Here is an 18,951-nt window from a genome sequence, read left to right as displayed (position 1 = left end):
GTTTTATTCTACAAGAAACAGAGAGAGACAAGAGGACAAGGCTAACATCACTGATAGAAGACAGTGAGCCAGTGGTCAGACAATTACTTATTTACTATGTGTGAATGGAATTTAATGTGGAAAGCAAATAAGTGTCATATCTATTTATTAAGATTAAACAAAGCCTGTGTGTCTATGTATCTCATATCATCTCATATGCATACGTATATACTGTACTCTACATCATCGACTGCATCCTTATGTAATACATGTATCACTAGCCACTTTAACTATGCCACTTTGTTTACTTTGTCTACATACTCATCTCATATGTATATACTGTACTCGATACCATCTACTGTATGCTGCTCTGTACCATCACTCACTCATATATCCTTATGTACATATTCTTTATCCCCTTACACTGTGTATAAGACAGTAGTTTTAGAATTGTTAGTTAGATTACTTGTTGGTTATCACTGCATTGTCGGAACTAGAAGCACAAGCATTTCGCTACACTCGCATTAACATCTGCTAACCATGTGTATGTGACAAATAAAATTTGATTTGATTTGATTTGATTTATGTATGCTGATTATTCAACAATATGCGGGTCAGCAACCACAGCTAATGAAGTCACTGAAACCCTTAAAACTTCTTCGGGATCGGTATTCCTTCCACGGGACGGTTGAGCTAACGTAGGCTAATGCGATTAGCATGAGGTTGTAAGTAACAAGATCATTTCCCAGGACATAGACATATCTGATATTGGCAGAAAGCTTAAATACCACGAGGACAAGGCTATTGTTTGAGGAGAGTGCACAAATTTGAACATGAAAAGTTATTTAAAAACTAATTAGGCACATTTGGGCAGTCTTGATACAACATTTTGAACAGAAATACAATGGTTCATTGGATCAGTCTAAAACTTTGCACACACACTGCTGCCATCTAGTGGCCAAAATCTAAATTGCACCTGGGCTGGAATAATACATTATGGCCTTTCTCTTGCATTTCAAGGATGATGGTACAAAAAAAATAAAAGAATGGTTGGATTTTTCTTTGTATTATCTTTTTCCAGATCTATTGTGTTATATTCTACTACATTCCTTTCACATGTCCATAAACTTCAAAGTGTTTCATTTGAAATGGTACCAAGAATATGCATATCCTTGCTTCAGGTCCTGAGCTACAGGCAGTTAGATTTGGGTATGTCATTTTAGGCGAAAATTGAAAAAAAGGGCTAATCCTTAACAAGGAGTTGCAGTCAGTTTTGGAAGGTGTGGCCAGCAATAAACTGGTCCTGAACATCTCTAAAACTAAGAACATTGTATTTGGTACAAGTTGTTCCCTAAATTCTAGACCTCAGCTGAATCTGGTAATGAATGGTGTGGCTCTTGAACAAGTTGAGGAGACTAAATTACTTGGCTTTACCTTAGATTGTAAACTGTCCCGGTCAAAACATATACTGTACGCACAGTATATACACACAGTATATACACACAGGCTTTATTCAGAACAAGTGGCAGATCATTAGTAAAGCTTGAAAAAAGAAAGAGGGGCCTAGACAGCTGCCCTGGGGAATTCCAGATTCTACCTGGATTATGTTGGAGAGGCTTCCTTTAAAGAACAACCTCTGTGTTCTGTTAGACAGAACACATTATAGCAGGGGGTGTAAAGCCATAACACATACGTTTTTTCCAGACTATGATCGATAAATACATAAGCTGCACTGACGTCTAACACAATCATTTTATCATCAATTTCTCTCAGCCAATCATCAGTCATTTGTTTAAGTACCGTACATGTTGAATGCCCTTCCCTATAAAAAAGTGCCAAAAATCTGTTAATTTGTTTACTGTGAGAGAGCATTGTATCTGGTCAAGCACACCTGTTCCCCAACATTTACTAAGGGTTGGTAACTGGCTGATTGGTCGGCTATTTGAGCCAGTAAAGGGGGCTTTACTATTCTTAGGTAAATCAAATCAAATCAAATGTTATTTGTCACATACACGTGGTTAGCAGATGTTAATGCGAGTGTAGTGAAATGCTTGTGCTTCTAGTTCCGACAATGCAGTAATAACCAACAAGTAATCTAACTAACAATTCCAAAACGACTGTCTTATACACAGTGTAAGGGGATAAAGAATATGTACATAAAGATATATGAATGAGTGATGGTACAGAGCAGCATAGGCAAGATACAGTAGATGGTATCGAGTACAGTATATACATATGAGATGAGTATGTAAACAAAGTGGCAGAGTTAAAGTGGCTAGTGATACATGTATTACATAAGGATACAGTAGATGATATAGAGTACAATATATACGTATACATATGAGATTAATAATATAGGGTATGTAAACATTATATTAGGTAGCATTGTTTAAAGTGGCTAGTGATATATTTTACATAATTTCCCATTAATTCCCATTATTAAAGTGGCTGGAGTTGAGTCAGTGTGTTGGCAGCAGCCACTCAATGTTAGTGGTGGCTGTTTAACAGTCTGATGGCCTTGAGATAGAAGCTGTTTTTCAGTCTCTCGGTCCCAGCTTTGATGCACCTGTACTGACCTCGCCTTCTGGATGATAGCGGGGTGAACAGGCAGTGGCTCGGGTGGTTGTTGTCCTTGATGATCTTTATGGCCTTCCTGTAACATCGGGTGGTGTAGGTGTCCTGGAGGGCAGGTAGTTTGCCTCCGGTGATGGGTTGCGCAGACCTCACTACCCTCTGAGAGCCTTACGGTTGTGGGCGGAGCAGTTGCCGTACCAGGCGGTGATACAGCCCGCCAGGATGCTCTCGATTGTGCATCTGTAGAAGTTTGTGAGTGCTTTTGGTGACAAGCCGAATTTCTTCAGCCCTGAGGTTGAAGAGGCGCTGCTGCGCCTTTTCACGATGCTGTCTGTGTGAGTGGACCAATTCAGTTTGTCTGTGATGTATGCGAGGAAATTAAACTTACTACCCTCTCCACTACTGTTCCATCGATGTGGATAGGGGGTGTTCCCTCTGCTGTTTCCTGAAGTCCACAATCATCTCCTTAGTTATGTTGACGTTGAGTGTGAGGTTATTTTCCTGACACCACACTCCGAGGGCCCTCACCTCCTCCCTGTAGGCCGTCTCGGCCGTTGTTGGTAATCAAGCCTACCACTGTTGTGTCGTCCGCAAACTTGATGATTGAGTTGGAGGCGTGCGTGGCCACGCAGTCGTGGGTGAACAGGGAGTACAGGAGAGGGCTCAGAACGCACTCTTGTGGGGCCCCCAGTGTTGAGGATCAGCGGGGTGGAGATGTTGTTGCCTACCCTCACCACCTGGGGCGCCCGTCCAGGAAGTCCAGTACCCAGTTGCACAGGGGCGGGGGTCGAGACCCAGGGTCTCGAGCTTGATGACGAGCTTGGAGGGTACTATGGTGTTGAATGCGAGCTGTAGTCGATGAACAGCATTCTCACATAGGTATTCCTCTTGTCCAGATGGGTTAGGGCAGTGTGCAGTGTGGTTGAGATTGCATCGTCTGTGGACCTATTTGGGCGGTAAGCAAATTGGAGTGGGTCTAGGGTGTCAGGTAGGGTGGAGGTGATATGGTCCTTGACTAGTCTCAGCACTTCATGTTGACGGAAGTGAGTGCTATGGGCGGTAGTTGTTTAGCTCAGTTACCTTAGCTTTCTTGGGAACAGGAACAATGGTGGCCCTCTTGAAGCATGTGGGAACAGCAGACTGGTATAGGGATTGATTGAATATGTCCGTAAACACACCGCCAGCTGGTCTGCGCATGCTCTGAGGGCGTGGCTGGGGATGCCTGGGCCTGCTGCCTTGCGAGGGTTAACACGTTTAAATGTTTTACTCACCTCGGCTGCAGTGAAGGCGAGTCCGCATGTTTTCGTTGCAGGCCGTGTCAGTGGCACTGTATTGTCCTCAAAGCGGCAAAAGTTATTTAGTCTGCCTGGGAGTGACATCCTGGTCCGTGACTGGGCTGGATTTCTTCTGTAGTCCGTGATTGACTGTAGACCCTGCCACATACCTCTTGTGTCTGGAGCCGCTGGGAATTGAATTGAGATTCTACTTTGTCTCTATACTGACGCTAGCTTGTTTTGATAGCCTTGCGGAGGGAATAGCTGCACTGTTTGTATTGGTCATGTTACCAGTCACCTTGCCCTGATTAAAAGCAGTGGTTCGCGCTTTCAGTTTCACGCGAATGCTGCCATCAATCCACGGTTTCTGGTTAGGGAATGTTTTAATCGTTGCTATGGGAACGACATCTTCAACGCACGTTCTAATCAACTCGCACACCGAATCAGCGTATTCGTCAATGTTGTTATCTGACGCAATACGAAACATATCCCAGTCCACGTGATGGAAGCAGTCTTGGAGTGTGGAATCAGCTTGGTCGGACCAGCGTTGGACAGACCTCAGCGTGGGAGCTTCTTGTTTTAGTTTCTGTCTGTAGGCAGGGATCAACAAAATGGAGTTGTGGTCAGCTTTTCCGAAAGGAGGGCGGGGCAGGTCCTTTTATGCGTCGCGGAAGTTAGAGTAACAATGATCCAAGGTTTTTCCAGCCCTGGTTGCGCAATCGATATGCTGATACAATTTAGGGAGGTAGCGGAATGACTTTAGCTTCCCTCCAAGCCTGAGGGCACACACTTTCCAGTGTTTGTTGATTACCAGTGTGATTAGTAGTGTGTTGATTACCAGTGTGTGTTGATTACCAGTGTGATTAGTAGTGTGTGTTGATTACCAGTGTGTGTTGATTAGAGTGTGTTGATTACCAGTGTGGTTAGTAGTGTGTGTTGATTACCAGTGTGATTAGTAGTGTTTGTTGATTACTAGTGTGTGTCGATTACCAGTGTGATTACAGTGTGTATTGATTACCAGTGTGATTAGTAGTGTTTGTTGTTTACCAGTGTGTGTTGATTACCGGTGTGATTACCAGTGTGTGTTGATTACCAGTGTTGATTACCAGTGTGATTACAGTGTGTGTTGATTACCAGTGTGATTACAGTGTGTGTTGATTACCCGTGTGATTACAGTGTGATTACCAGTGTGTGATGATTACTAGTGTGTGTTGATTACCCTTCTGATTACCGGTGTGATTACCAGTGTGTGTTGATTACCGGTGTGATTACCAGTGTGTGTTGATTACCGGTGTGATTAGTAGTGTTTGTTGTTTACCAGTGTGATTAGTAGTGTTTGTTGATTACCAGTGTGATTACCAGTGTGTGTTGATTACCCTTCTGATTACCAGTGTGATTAGTAGTGTTTGTTGATTACCAGTGTGATTAGTAGTGTTTGTTGATTACCAGTGTGATTACCAGTGTGTGTTGATTACCCTTCTGATTACCAGTGTGTGTTGATTACCAGTGTGATTAGTAGTGTTTGTTGATTACCAGTGTGATTACCAGTGTGTGTTGATTACTTGTGTGTGTTGATTACCAGTTTAATTACCAGTCTGATTACCTGTGTGATTACCAGTGTGTGTTGATCTCTCTTTCTTTCTCTCTCTCGGAGGACCTGAGCCCTAGGACCGTGCCCCAGGACTACCTGACATGATGACTCCTTGCTGTCCCCAGTCCACCTGACTGTGCTGCTGCTCCAGTTTCAACTGTTCTGCCCTACTATTATTCGACCATGCTGGTCATTTATGAACATTTGAACATCTTGGTCATGTTCTGTTATAATCTCTACCCGGCACAGCCAGAAGAGGACTGGCCACCCCACATAGCCTGGTTCCTCTCTAGGTTTCTTCCTAGGTTTTGGCCTTTCTAGGGAGTTTTTCCTAGCCACCGTGCTTTTACACCTGCATTGTTTGCTGTTTGGGGTTTTAGGTTGGGTTTCTGTACAGCACTTTGAGATATCAGCTGATGTACAAAGGGCTATATAAATAAATTTGATTTGATGATTACCAGTGTTGATTACCAGTGTGTGTTGATTACCAGTGTGATTAGTAGTGTGATTACCAGTGTGTGTTGATTACCAGTCTGACTACCAGTGTTGATTAAGAGTGTGTGTTGATTACCAGTCTGACTACCAGTGTTGATTACCAGTGTTGATTACCAGTGTGATTACAGTGTGTGTTGATTACCAGTGTGGATTACAGTGTGTGCTGATTACCCGTGTGATCACTAGTGTGTTGATTACCAGTGATTACTACTGTGATTACCAGTGTGTGTTGATTGCCAGTGTGATTACTACTGTGATTACCAGTGTGTGTTGATTACCAGTGTTGATTACCAGTGTGTGTTGATTACCCTTCTGATTACCAGTGTTGATTACAGTGTGTTGATTACCAGTGTGATTACCAGTGTGTGTGATTACCAGTGTGATTACCAGTGTGTGTGATTACAGTGTGTGTCGATTAATAGTGTGTGTTGATTACCAGTGATTACCCATGTGTGTTGATTACCAGTGTGATTACCAGTGTGTGTGTGATTACCAGTGTGATTAGTAGTGTTTGTTGATTACCAGTGTGATTACCAGTGTGTGTTGATTACTTGTGTGTGTTGATTACCAGTTTGATTACCAGTCTGATTACCTGTGTGATTACCAGTGTGTGTTGATTACCAGTGTTGATTACCAGTGTGTTAATTACCAGTGTGATTAGTAGTGTGATTACCAGTGTGTTGATTACCAGTGTGATTAGTAGTGTGATTACCAGTCTGACTACCAGTGTTGATTAACAGTGTGTGTTGATTACCAGTCTGACTACCAGTGTTGATTACCAGTCTGTGTTAATTACCAGTGTGATTAGTAGTGTGATTACCAGTGTGTGTTGATTACCAGTCTGATTACCAGTGTTGATTACCAGTGTGTGTGTTGATTACCAGTCTGATTACCAGTGTTGTTTACCAGTGTGTGTTGATTACCAGTGTGATTACTAGTGTGTGTTGATTACCCTTCTGATTACCAGTGTTGATTACCAGTATGTGTTGATTACCAGTGTGTGTTGATAACTAGTGTGGGTTGATTACCCTTCTGATTACCAGTGTTGATTACCAGTGTGTGCTGATTACAGTGTGTGTTGATTACCAGTGTGATTACCAGTGTGATTACCAGTGTTGATTACCAGTGTGTGTTGATTACCAGTGTATGTTGACTACCAGTGTGATTAGTAGTGTGATTACCAGTGTGATTACCGGTGTGATTACCAGTGTGTGTCGATTACCAGTGTGATTACAGTGTGTATTGATTTCTAGTGTGTGTCGATTACCAGTGTGATTACAGTGTGTATTGATTACTAGTGTGTGTTGACTAGCACTCTGATTACCAGTGTGATTACAGTGTGTGTTGATTACCAGTGTGATTAGTAGTGTTTGTTGTTTACCAGTGCGTGTTGATTACCCTTCTGATTACCAGTGTGTGTTGATTACCGGTGTGATTAGTAGTGTTTGTTGTTTACCAGTGTGTGTTGATTACCCTTCTGATTACCGGTGTGATTACCAGTGTGTGTTGATTACCCTTCTGATTACCGGTGTGATTACCAGTGTGTGTTGATTACCAGTGTGATTAGTAGTGTTTGTTGATTACCAGTGTGATTACCAGTGTGTGTTGATTACTTGTGTGTGTTGATTACCAGTTTGATTACCAGTCTGATTACCTGTGTGATTACCAGTGTGTGTTGATCTCTCTTTCTTTCTCTCTCTCGGAGGACCTGAGCCCTAGGACTACCTGACATGATACCTCCTTGCTGTCCCCAGTCCACCTGACTGTGCTGCTGCTCCAGTTTCAACTGTTCTGCCCTACTATTATTCGACCATGCTGGTCATTTATGAACATTTGAACATCTTGGTCATGTTCTGTTATAATCTCTACCCGCACAGCCAGAAGAGACTGGCCACCCCACATAGCCTGGTTCCTCTCTAGGTTTCTTCCTAGGGTTTGGCCTTTCTAGGGAGTTTTTCCTAGCCACCGTGCTTTTACACCTGCATTGTTTGCTGTTTGGGGTTTTAGGCTGGGTTTCTGTACAGCACTTTGAGATATCAGCTGATGTACAAAGGGCTATATAAATAAATTTGATTTGATGATTACCAGTGTTGATTACCAGTGTGTGTTGATTACCAGTGTGATTAGTAGTGTGATTACCAGTGTGTGTTGATTACCAGTGTGTGTTGTTTACCAGTGTGTGTTGATTACCAGTGTGTGTTAATTACCAGTGTGTGTTAATTACCAGTGTGACTACCAGTGTTGATTAACAGTGTGTGTTGATTACCAGTCTGACTACCAGTGTTGATTACCAGTGTGTGTTGATTACCAGTGTTGATTACCAGTGTGATTACAGTGTGTTGATTACCAGTGTGATTACAGTGTGTGTTGATTACCCGTGTGATTACTAGTGTGTTGATTACCAGTGTGATTACTACTGTGATTACCAGTGTGTGTTGATTACCATTCTGATTACCAGTGTTGATTACCAGTGTGTGTTGATTACCAGTCTGATTACCAGTGTTGATTACCAGTGTGTGTTGATTACCCTTCTGATTACCAGTGTTGATTACAGTGTGTGTGACTAGTGTGTTGATTACCAGTGTGATTACCAGTGTGTGTGATTACCAGTGTGATTACCAGTGTGTGTTGATTACAGTGTGTGTCGATTACTAGTGTGTGTTGATTACCAGTGTGATTACCCATGTGTGTTGATTACCAGTGTGATTACCAGTGTGTGTTGATTACCAGTGTGATTAGTAGTGTTTGTTGATTACCAGTGTGATTACCAGTGTGTGTTGATTACTTGTGTGTGTTGATTACCAGTTTGATTACCAGTCTGATTACCTGTGTGATTACCAGTGTGTGTTGATTACCAGTGTGTGTTGATTACCAGTGTGATTAGTAGTGTGATTACCAGTGTGTGTTGATTACCAGTGTGATTAGTAGTGTGATTACCAATGCGTGTTGATTACCAGTCTGACTACCAGTGTTGATTAACAGTGTGTGTTGATTACCAGTCTGACTACCAGTGTTGATTACCAGTGTGTGTTGATTACCAGTGTTGATTACCAGTGTGATTACAGTGTGTGTTGATTACCAGTGTGATTACAGTGTGTGTTGATTACCCGTGTGATTACTAGTGTGTTGATTACCAGTGTGATTACTACTGTGATTACCAGTGTGTGTTGATTACCATTCTGATTACCAGTGTTGATTACCAGTGTGTGTTGATTACCAGTCTGATTACCAGTGTTGATTACCAGTGTGTGTTGATTACCCTTCTGATTACCAGTGTTGATTACAGTGTGTGTTGACTAGTGTGTGTTGATTACCAGTGTGATTACCAGTGTGTGTTGATTACCAGTGTGATTACCAGTGTGTGTTGATTACAGTGTGTGTCGATTACTAGTGTGTGTTGATTACCAGTGTGATTACCCATGTGTGTTGATTACCAGTGTGATTACCAGTGTGTGTTGATTACCAGTGTGATTAGTAGTGTTTGTTGATTACCAGTGTGATTACCAGTGTGTGTTGATTACTTGTGTGTGTTGATTACCAGTTTGATTACCAGTCTGATTACCTGTGTGATTACCAGTGTGTTGATTGGATTACCAGTGTGTTGATTACCAGTGTGATTAGTAGTGTGATTACCAGTGTGTGTTGATTACCAGTGTGATTAGTAGTGTGATTACCAATGCGTGTTGATTACCAGTCTGACTACCAGTGTTGATTACCAGTCTGTGTTAATTACCAGTGTGATTAGTAGTGTGATTACCAGTGTGTGTTGATTACCAGTCTGATTACCAGTGTGATTACTAGTGTGTGTTGATTACCCTTCTGATTACCAGTGTTGATTACCAGTATGTGTTGATTACCAGTGTGTGTTGATAACTAGTGTGGGTTGATTACCCTTCTGATTACCAGTGTTGATTACCAGTGTGTGCTGATTACAGTGTGTGTTGATTACCAGTGTGATTACCAGTGTGATTACCAGTGTGTGTCGATTACCAGTGTGATTACAGTGTGTATTGATTACTAGTGTGTGTCGATTACCAGTGTGATTACAGTGTGTATTGATTACCAGTGTGATTAGTGGTGTTTGTTGTTTACCAGTGCGTGTTGATTACCCTTCTGATTACCAGTGTTGATTACCAGTGTGTGTTGATTACCGGTGTGATTACCAGTGTGTGTTGATTACCAGTGTTGATTACCAGTGTGATTACAGTGTGTGTTGATTACCCGTGTGATTACAGTGTGTGTTGATTACCAGTGTGATTACTACTGTGATTACCAGTGTGTGTTGATTACCATTCTGATTACTAGTGTTGATTACCAGTGTGTGTTGATTACCAGTGTATGTTGACTACCAGTGTGATTACCAGTGTGATTACAGTGTGTGTTGATTACCAGTGTGATTACAGTGTGTGTTGATTACCCATGTGATTACAGTGTGTGTTGATTACCAGTGTGATTACTACTGTGATTACCAGTGTGTGTTGATTACCATTCTGATTACTAGTGTTGATTACCAGTGTGTGTTGATTACCTGTCTGATTACCAGTGTTGTTTACCAGCGTTTGTTGATTACCAGTGTGATTACAGTGTGTGTTGATTACCAGTGTTGATTACCAGTGTGTGTTGATTACCAGTGTATGTTGACTACCAGTGTGATTACTAGTGTGATTACCAGTGTGATTACCAGTCTGATTACCAGTGTGATTACCAGTGTGTGTCGATTACCAGTGTGATTACAGTGTGTATTGATTTCTAGTGTGTGTCGATTACCAGTGTGATTACAGTGTGTATTGATTACTAGTGTGTGTTGACTAGCACTCTGATTTCCAGTGTGATTACAGTGTGTGTTGATTACCAGTGTGATTAGTAGTGTTTGTTGTTTACCAGTGCGTGTTGATTACCCTTCTGATTACCAGTGTTGATTACCAGTGTGTGTTGATTAAAGTGTGTGTTGATTACCAGTGTGATTACCAGTGTGTGTTGATTACCCTTCTGATTACCGGTGTGATTACCAGTGTGTGTTGATTACCGGTGTGATTAGTAGTGTTTGTTGTTTACCAGTGTGATTACAGTGTGTGTTGATTACCAGTGTGATTACAGTGTGTGTTGATTACCCATGTGATTACAGTGTGTGTTGATTACCAGTGTGATTACTACTGTGATTACCAGTGTGTGTTGATTACCCTTCTGATTACCAGTGTTGATTACAGTGTGTGTTGACTAGTGTGTGTTGATTACCAGTGTGATTACAGTGTGTGTTGATTACCCGTGTGATTACCCGTGTGTGTTGATTACCAGTGTGATTAGTAGTGTTTGTTGATTACCAGTGTGATTACCCGTGTGTGTTGATTACCAGTGTGATTAGTAGTGTTTGTTGATTACCAGTGTGATTACCAGTGTGTGTTGATTACTTGTGTGTGTTGATTACCAGTTTGATTACCAGTCTGATTACCAGTGTGATTACCAGTGTGTGTTGATTACCAGTGTGTGTTAATTACCAGTGTGATTAGTAGTGTGATTACCAGTGTGATTAGTAGTGTGATTACCAGTGTGTGTTGATTACCAGTCTGACTACCAGTGTTGATTAACAGTGTGTGTTGATTACCAGTCTGACTACCAGTGTTGATTACCAGTGTGTGTTAATTACCAGTGTGATTAGTAGTGTGATTACCAGTGTGTGTTGATTACCAGTCTGATTACCAGTGTTGATTACCAGTGTGTGTTGATTACCAGTCTGATTACCAGTGTTGTTTACCAGTGTGTGTTGATTACCAGTGTGATTACTAGTGTGTGTTGATTACCCTTCTGATTACCAGTGTTGATTACCAGTATGTGTGATTAACAGTGTGTGTTGATAACTAGTGTGGGTTGATTACCCTTCTGATTACCAGTGTTGATTACCAGTGTGTGCTGATTACAGTGTGTGTTGATTACCAGTGTGATTACCAGTGTGTGTTGATTACCAGTGTGATTACCAGTGTGTGTTGATAACAGTGTGTGTTGATTACTAGTGTGTGTTGATTCCCAGTGATTACCAGTGTGTGTTGATTACCAGTGTGATTAGTGGTGTTTGTTGATTACCAGTCTGATTACCAGTGTTGATTACCAGTGTGTGTTGATTACCAGTGTGTGTTGATTACCCTTCTGATTACCAGTGTTGATTAACAGTGTGTGTTGATTACCAGTGTGATTACCAGTGTGTGTTGATTACCAGTCTAATTACCATTGTGATTACCAGTGTGTGTTGATTACCCTTCTGATTACCAGTGTTGATTAACAGTGTGTTGATTACCAGTCTGACTACCAGTGTTGATTACCAGTGTGTGTTGATTACCAGTGTGGTTAGTAGTGTGATTACCAGTGTGTGTTCATTTACCAGTCTGATTACCAGTGTGATTACCAGTGTGTGTTGATTACCAGTGTGATTACCAGTGTGTGTTGATTACCAGTGTGATTACCAGTGTTGATTACCAGTGTGATTACCAGTGTGTGTTGATTACCAGTGTGTGTTGATTACCAGTCTAATTACCATTGTGATTGCCAGTGTGTTGATTACCAGTGTCTGTTATTTACCAGTGTGTGTGATTACCAGTCTAATTACCATTGTGATTACAGTGTGTGTTGATTACCAGTGTGTGTGATTACCAGTGTGATTACCAGTCTGATTACCAGTGTTGATTACCAGTGTGTTACCAGTTGATTACCAGTGTTATTACCGTGTGATTACCAGTGTGTGTCGATTACCAGTGTGATTACAGTGTGTATTGATTTCTAGTGTGTGTCGATTACCAGTGTGATTACAGTGTGTATTGATTACTAGTGTGTGTTGACTAGCACTCTGATTTCCAGTGTGATTACAGTGTGTGTTGATTACCAGTGTGATTAGTAGTGTTTGTTGTTTACCAGTGCGTGTTGATTACCCTTCTGATTACCAGTGTTGATTACCAGTGTGTGTTGATTACCAGTGTGTGTTGATTACCGGTGTGATTACCAGTGTGTTGATTTAATGTGATTAGTAGTGTTTGTTGTTTACCAGTGCGTGTTGATTACCCTTCTGATTACCAGTGTTGATTACCAGTGTGTGTTGATTACCAGTGTGTGTTGATTACCGGTGTGATTACCAGTGTGTGTTGATTACCGGTGTGATTAGTAGTGTTTGTTGTTTACCAGTGTGATTACAGTGTGTGTTGATTACCAGTGTGATTACAGTGTGTGTTGATTACCCATGTGATTACAGTGTGTGTTGATTACCAGTGTGATTACTACTGTGATTACCAGTGTGTGTTGATTACCCTTCTGATTACCAGTGTTGATTACAGTGTGTGTTGACTAGTGTGTGTTGATTACCAGTGTGATTACAGTGTGTGTTGATTACCCGTGTGATTACCCGTGTGTGTTGATTACCAGTGTGATTAGTAGTGTTTGTTGATTACCAGTGTGATTACCCGTGTGTGTTGATTACCAGTGTGATTAGTAGTGTTTGTTGATTACCAGTGTGATTACCAGTGTGTGTTGATTACTTGTGTGTGTTGATTACCAGTTTGATTACCAGTCTGATTACCAGTGTGATTACCAGTGTGTGTTGATTACCAGTGTGTGTTAATTACCAGTGTGATTAGTAGTGTGATTACCAGTGTGATTAGTAGTGTGATTACCAGTGTGTGTTGATTACCAGTCTGACTACCAGTGTTGATTAACAGTGTGTGTTGATTACCAGTCTGACTACCAGTGTTGATTACCAGTGTGTGTTAATTACCAGTGTGATTAGTAGTGTGATTACCAGTGTGTGTTGATTACCAGTCTGATTACCAGTGTTGATTACCAGTGTGTGTTGATTACCAGTCTGATTACCAGTGTTGTTTACCAGTGTGTGTTGATTACCAGTGTGATTACTAGTGTGTGTTGATTACCCTTCTGATTACCAGTGTTGATTACCAGTATGTGTTGATTACCAGTGTGTGTTGATAACTAGTGTGGGTTGATTACCCTTCTGATTACCAGTGTTGATTACCAGTGTGTGCTGATTACAGTGTGTGTTGATTACCAGTGTGATTACCAGTGTGTGTTGATTACCAGTGTGATTACCAGTGTGTGTTGATAACAGTGTGTGTTGATTACTAGTGTGTGTTGATTCCCAGTGTGATTACCAGTGTGTGTTGATTACCAGTGTGATTAGTGGTGTTTGTTGATTACCAGTCTGATTACCAGTGTTGATTACCAGTGTGTGTTGATTACCAGTGTGTGTTGATTACCCTTCTGATTACCAGTGTTGATTAACAGTGTGTGTTGATTACCAGTGTGATTACCAGTGTGTGTTGATTACCAGTCTAATTACCATTGTGATTACCAGTGTGTGTTGATTACCCTTCTGATTACCAGTGTTGATTAACAGTGTGTGTTGATTACCAGTCTGACTACCAGTGTTGATTACCAGTGTGTGTTGATTACCAGTGTGGTTAGTAGTGTGATTACCAGTGTGTGTTCATTTACCAGTCTGATTACCAGTGTGATTACCAGTGTGTGTTGATTACCAGTGTGATTACCAGTGTGTGTTGATTACCAGTGTGATTACCAGTGTTGATTACCAGTGTGATTACCAGTGTGTGTTGATTACCAGTGTGTGTTGATTACCAGTCTAATTACCATTGTGATTGCCAGTGTGTGTTGATTACCAGTGTCTGTTATTTACCAGTGTGTGTTGATTACCAGTCTAATTACCATTGTGATTACAGTGTGTGTTGATTACCAGTGTGTGTGATTACCAGTGTGATTACCAGTCTGATTACCAGTGTTGATTACCAGTGTGTGTTGATTACCAGTGTTATTACCGGTGTGATTACCAGTGTGTGTCGATTACCAGTGTGATTACAGTGTGTATTGATTTCTAGTGTGTGTCGATTACCAGTGTGATTACAGTGTGTATTGATTACTAGTGTGTGTTGACTAGCACTCTGATTTCCAGTGTGATTACAGTGTGTGTTGATTACCAGTGTGATTAGTAGTGTTTGTTGTTTACCAGTGCGTGTTGATTACCCTTCTGATTACCAGTGTTGATTACCAGTGTGTGTTGATTACCAGTGTGTGTTGATTACCGGTGTGATTACCAGTGTGTGTTGATTACCGGTGTGATTAGTAGTGTTTGTTGTTTACCAGTGCGTGTTGATTACCCTTCTGATTACCAGTGTTGATTACCAGTGTGTGTTGATTACCAGTGTGTGTTGATTACCGGTGTGATTACCAGTGTGTGTTGATTACCGGTGTGATTAGTAGTGTTTGTTGTTTACCAGTGCGTGTTGATTACCCTTCTGATTACCCGTGTGATTACAGTGTGTGTTGATTACCCGTGTGATTACAGTGTGTGTTGATTACCAGTGTGAGTACTACTGTGATTACCAGTGTGTGTTGATTGCCAGTGTGATTACTACTGTGATTACCAGTGTGTGTTGATTACCAGTCTGATTACCAGTGTTGATTACCAGTGTGTGTTGATTACCCTTCTGATTACCAGTGTTGATTACAGTGTGTGTTGACTAGTGTGTGTTGATTACCAGTGTGATTACCAGTGTGTGTTGATTACCAGTGTGATTACCAGTGTGTGTTGATTACAGTGTGTGTCGATTACTAGTGTGTGTTGATTACCAGTGTGATTACCCGTGTGTGTTGATTACCAGTGTGATTAGTAGTGTTTGTTGATTACCAGTGTGATTACCAGTGTGTGTTGATTACTTGTGTGTGTTGATTACCAGTTTGATTACCAGTCTGATTACCAGTGTGATTACCAGTGTGTGTTGATTACCAGTGTGTGTTAATTACCAGTGTGATTAGTAGTGTGATTACCAGTGTGATTAGTAGTGTGATTACCAGTGTGTGTTGATTACCAGTCTGACTACCAGTGTTGATTAACAGTGTGTGTTGATTACCAGTCTGACTACCAGTGTTGATTACCAGTGTGTGTTAATTACCAGTGTGATTAGTAGTGTGATTACCAGTGTGTGTTGATTACCAGTCTGATTACCAGTGTTGATTACCAGTGTGTGTTGATTACCAGTCTGATTACCAGTGTTGTTTACCAGTGTGTGTTGATTACCAGTGTGATTACTAGTGTGTGTTGATTACCCTTCTGATTACCAGTGTTGATTACCAGTATGTGTTGATTACCAGTGTGTGTTGATAACTAGTGGGTTGGGATTACCCTTCTGATTACCAGTGTTGATTACCAGTGTGTGCTGATTACAGTGTGTGTTGATTACCAGTGTGATTACCAGTGTGTGTTGATTACCAGTGTGATTACCAGTGTGTGTTGATAACAGTGTGTGTTGATTACCAGTGTGTGTTGATTACCAGTGTGATTAGTAGTGTTTGTTGGTTACCAGTGTGTGTTGATTACCAGTGTGATTACAGTGTGTGTTGATTACCAGTGTGTGTTGATTACCTGTGTTGATTACCAGTGTGTGTCGATTACCAGTGTGTGTTGATTAGAGTGTGTTGATTACTAGTGTGTGTTGTTTACCAGTGCTGATTACTAGTGTGTGTTGTTTACCAGTGTTGATTACTAGTGTGTGTTGTTTAACAGTGTTGATTACTAGTGTGTGTTGTTAACCAGTGTTGATTACTAGTGTGTGTTGTTTACCAGTGTTGATTACTAGTGTGTGTTGTTTACCAGTCCGATTACCAGTGTTGATTACCAGTGTGTGTTGTTTAGCAGTCCGATTACCAGTGTTGATTACTAGTGTGTGTTGTTTAACAGTGTTGATTACTAGTGTGTGTTGTTTACCAGTGTTGATTACTAGTGTGTGTTGTTTACCAGTGTTGATTACTAGTGTGTGTTGTTTACCAGTGTTGATTACTAGTGTGTGTTGTTTACCAGTGTTGATTACTAGTGTGTGTTGTTTACCAGTGTTGATTACTAGTGTGTGTTGTTTACCAGTGTTGATTACTAGTGTGTGTTGTTTACCAGTGCTGATTACTAGTGTGTGTTGTTTACCAGTGTTGATTACTAGTGTGTGTTGTTTACCAGTGCTGATTACTAGTGTGTGTTGTTTAACAGTGTTGATTACTAGTGTGTGTTGTTTACCAGTGCTGATTACTAGTGTGTGTTGTTTAACAGTGTGTGTTGTTTAACAGTGTTGATTACTAGTGTGTGTTGTTTACCAGTGCTGATTACTAGTGTGTGTTGTTTACCAGTGTTGATTACTAGTGTGTGTTGTTTACCAGTGCTGATTACTAGTGTGTGTTGTTTACCAGTGCTGATTACTAGTGCGTGTTGTTTACCAGTGTTGATTACTAGTGTGTGTTGTTTACCAGTGCTGATTACTAGTGTGTGTTGTTTACCAGTGCTGATTACTAGTGTGTGTTGTTTACCAGTGTTGATTACTAGTGTGTGTTGTTTACCAGTGCTGATTACTAGTGTGTGTTGTTTACCAGTGTTGATTACTAGTGTGTGTTGTTTAACAGTGTGTGTTGTTTACCAGTGTTGATTACTAGTGTGTGTTGTTTACCAGTGCTGATTACTAGTGTGTGTTGTTTACCAGTGCTGATTACTAGTGTGTGTTGTTTACCAGTGTTGATTACTAGTGTGTGTTGTTTAACAGTGTTGATTACTAGTGTGTGTTGTTTAACAGTGTGTGTTGTTTAACAGTGTTGATTACCAGTGTGTGTTGTTTACCAGTGCTGATTACTAGTGTGTGTTGTTTACCAGTGCTGATTACTAGTGTGTGTTGTTTAACAGTGTGTGTTGTTTAACAGTGTTGATTACCAGTGTGTGTTGTTTACCAGTGCTGATTACTAGTGTGTGTTGTTTAACAGTGTTGATTACTAGTGTGTGTTGTTTAACAGTGTGTGTTGTTTAACAGTGTTGATTACCAGTGTGTGTTGTTTACCAGTGCTGATTACTAGTGTGTGTTGTTTAACAGTGTTGATTACTAGTGTGTGTTGTTTACCAGTGTTGATTACTAGTGTGTGTTGTTTACCAGTGTTGATTACTAGTGTGTGTTGTTTAACAGTGTTGATTACTAGTGTGTGTTGTTTAACAGTGTTGATTACTAGTGTGTGTTGTTTACCAGTGTTGATTACCAGTGTGTGTTGTTTACCAGTCCGATTACCAGTGTTGATTACCAGTGTGTGTTGTTTAGCAGTCCGATTACCAGTGTGATTACAGTGTGTGTTGATTACTAGTGTGATTACCAGTTTGTGTTGATTACCAGTGTGATTACTCGTGTTACCTACATTTAGTTCCGGCATGCTGACTATAAGAGCTAAGGGTATTGTAACATCAGGCTCGTTGGTGTAGTCCATGGGTACTAGGTGTGGAGCCAGCTCATGGTATCGCCCATGTAACCTAGAACACAAGACAATAACGACTATTAGTAGTGGTATCAACACATTGGCTTTCACTTCTTTCATTCCTACAATATATTGGATGTAAGAAAACAAACAATGTTACTGAATAAAGCTACTGGATGAGATGAAACATGCTGTTAACATGGGGATGTGGAGCTGAAAACATGCTGTTAACATGGGGATGTGTAGGAGATGAAACATGCTGTTAACATGGGGATGTGTAGGAGCTGAAAACATGCTGTTAACATGGGGATGTGTAGGAGCTGAAAACATGCTGTTAACATGGGGATGTGGAGCTGAAAACATGCTGTTAACATGGGGATGTGGAGCTGAAAACATGCTGTTAACATGGGGATGTGGAGCTGAAAACATGCTGTTAACATGGGGATGTGGAGCTGTAAACATGCTGTTAACATGGGGATGTGGAGCTGAAAACATGCTGTTAACATGGGGATGTGGAGCTGAAAACATGCTGTTAACATGGGGATGTGTAGGAGCTGAAAACATGCTGTTAACATGGGGATGTGGAGCTGAAAACATGCTGTTAACATGGGGATGTGGAGCTGAAAACATGCTGTTAACATGGGGATGTGTAGGAGCTGAAAACATGCTGTTAACATGGGGATGTGGAGCTGAAAACATGCTGTTAACATGGGGATGTGGAGCTGAAAACATGCTGTTAACATGGGGATGTGGAGCTGA

At 41.0% G+C, this 18,951-nt stretch overlaps 1 pseudogene; it reads right to left on the bottom strand.

Annotated features, from left to right (window-relative positions):
* Nucleotides 1-18,421, bottom strand: part of LOC135567131 (calcium and integrin-binding family member 2-like) — a 28,239-nt pseudogene extending 9,818 nt beyond the window's left edge.
* Between the last annotated feature and the right edge of the window lie 530 nt (nt 18,422-18,951).

This window comes from Oncorhynchus nerka, unplaced genomic scaffold (assembly GCF_034236695.1).
Source record: "Oncorhynchus nerka isolate Pitt River unplaced genomic scaffold, Oner_Uvic_2.0 unplaced_scaffold_2546, whole genome shotgun sequence".
Lineage (NCBI taxonomy): Eukaryota > Metazoa > Chordata > Actinopteri > Salmoniformes > Salmonidae > Oncorhynchus > Oncorhynchus nerka.
This window is presented reverse-complemented; position numbering and strand designations above follow the sequence as displayed.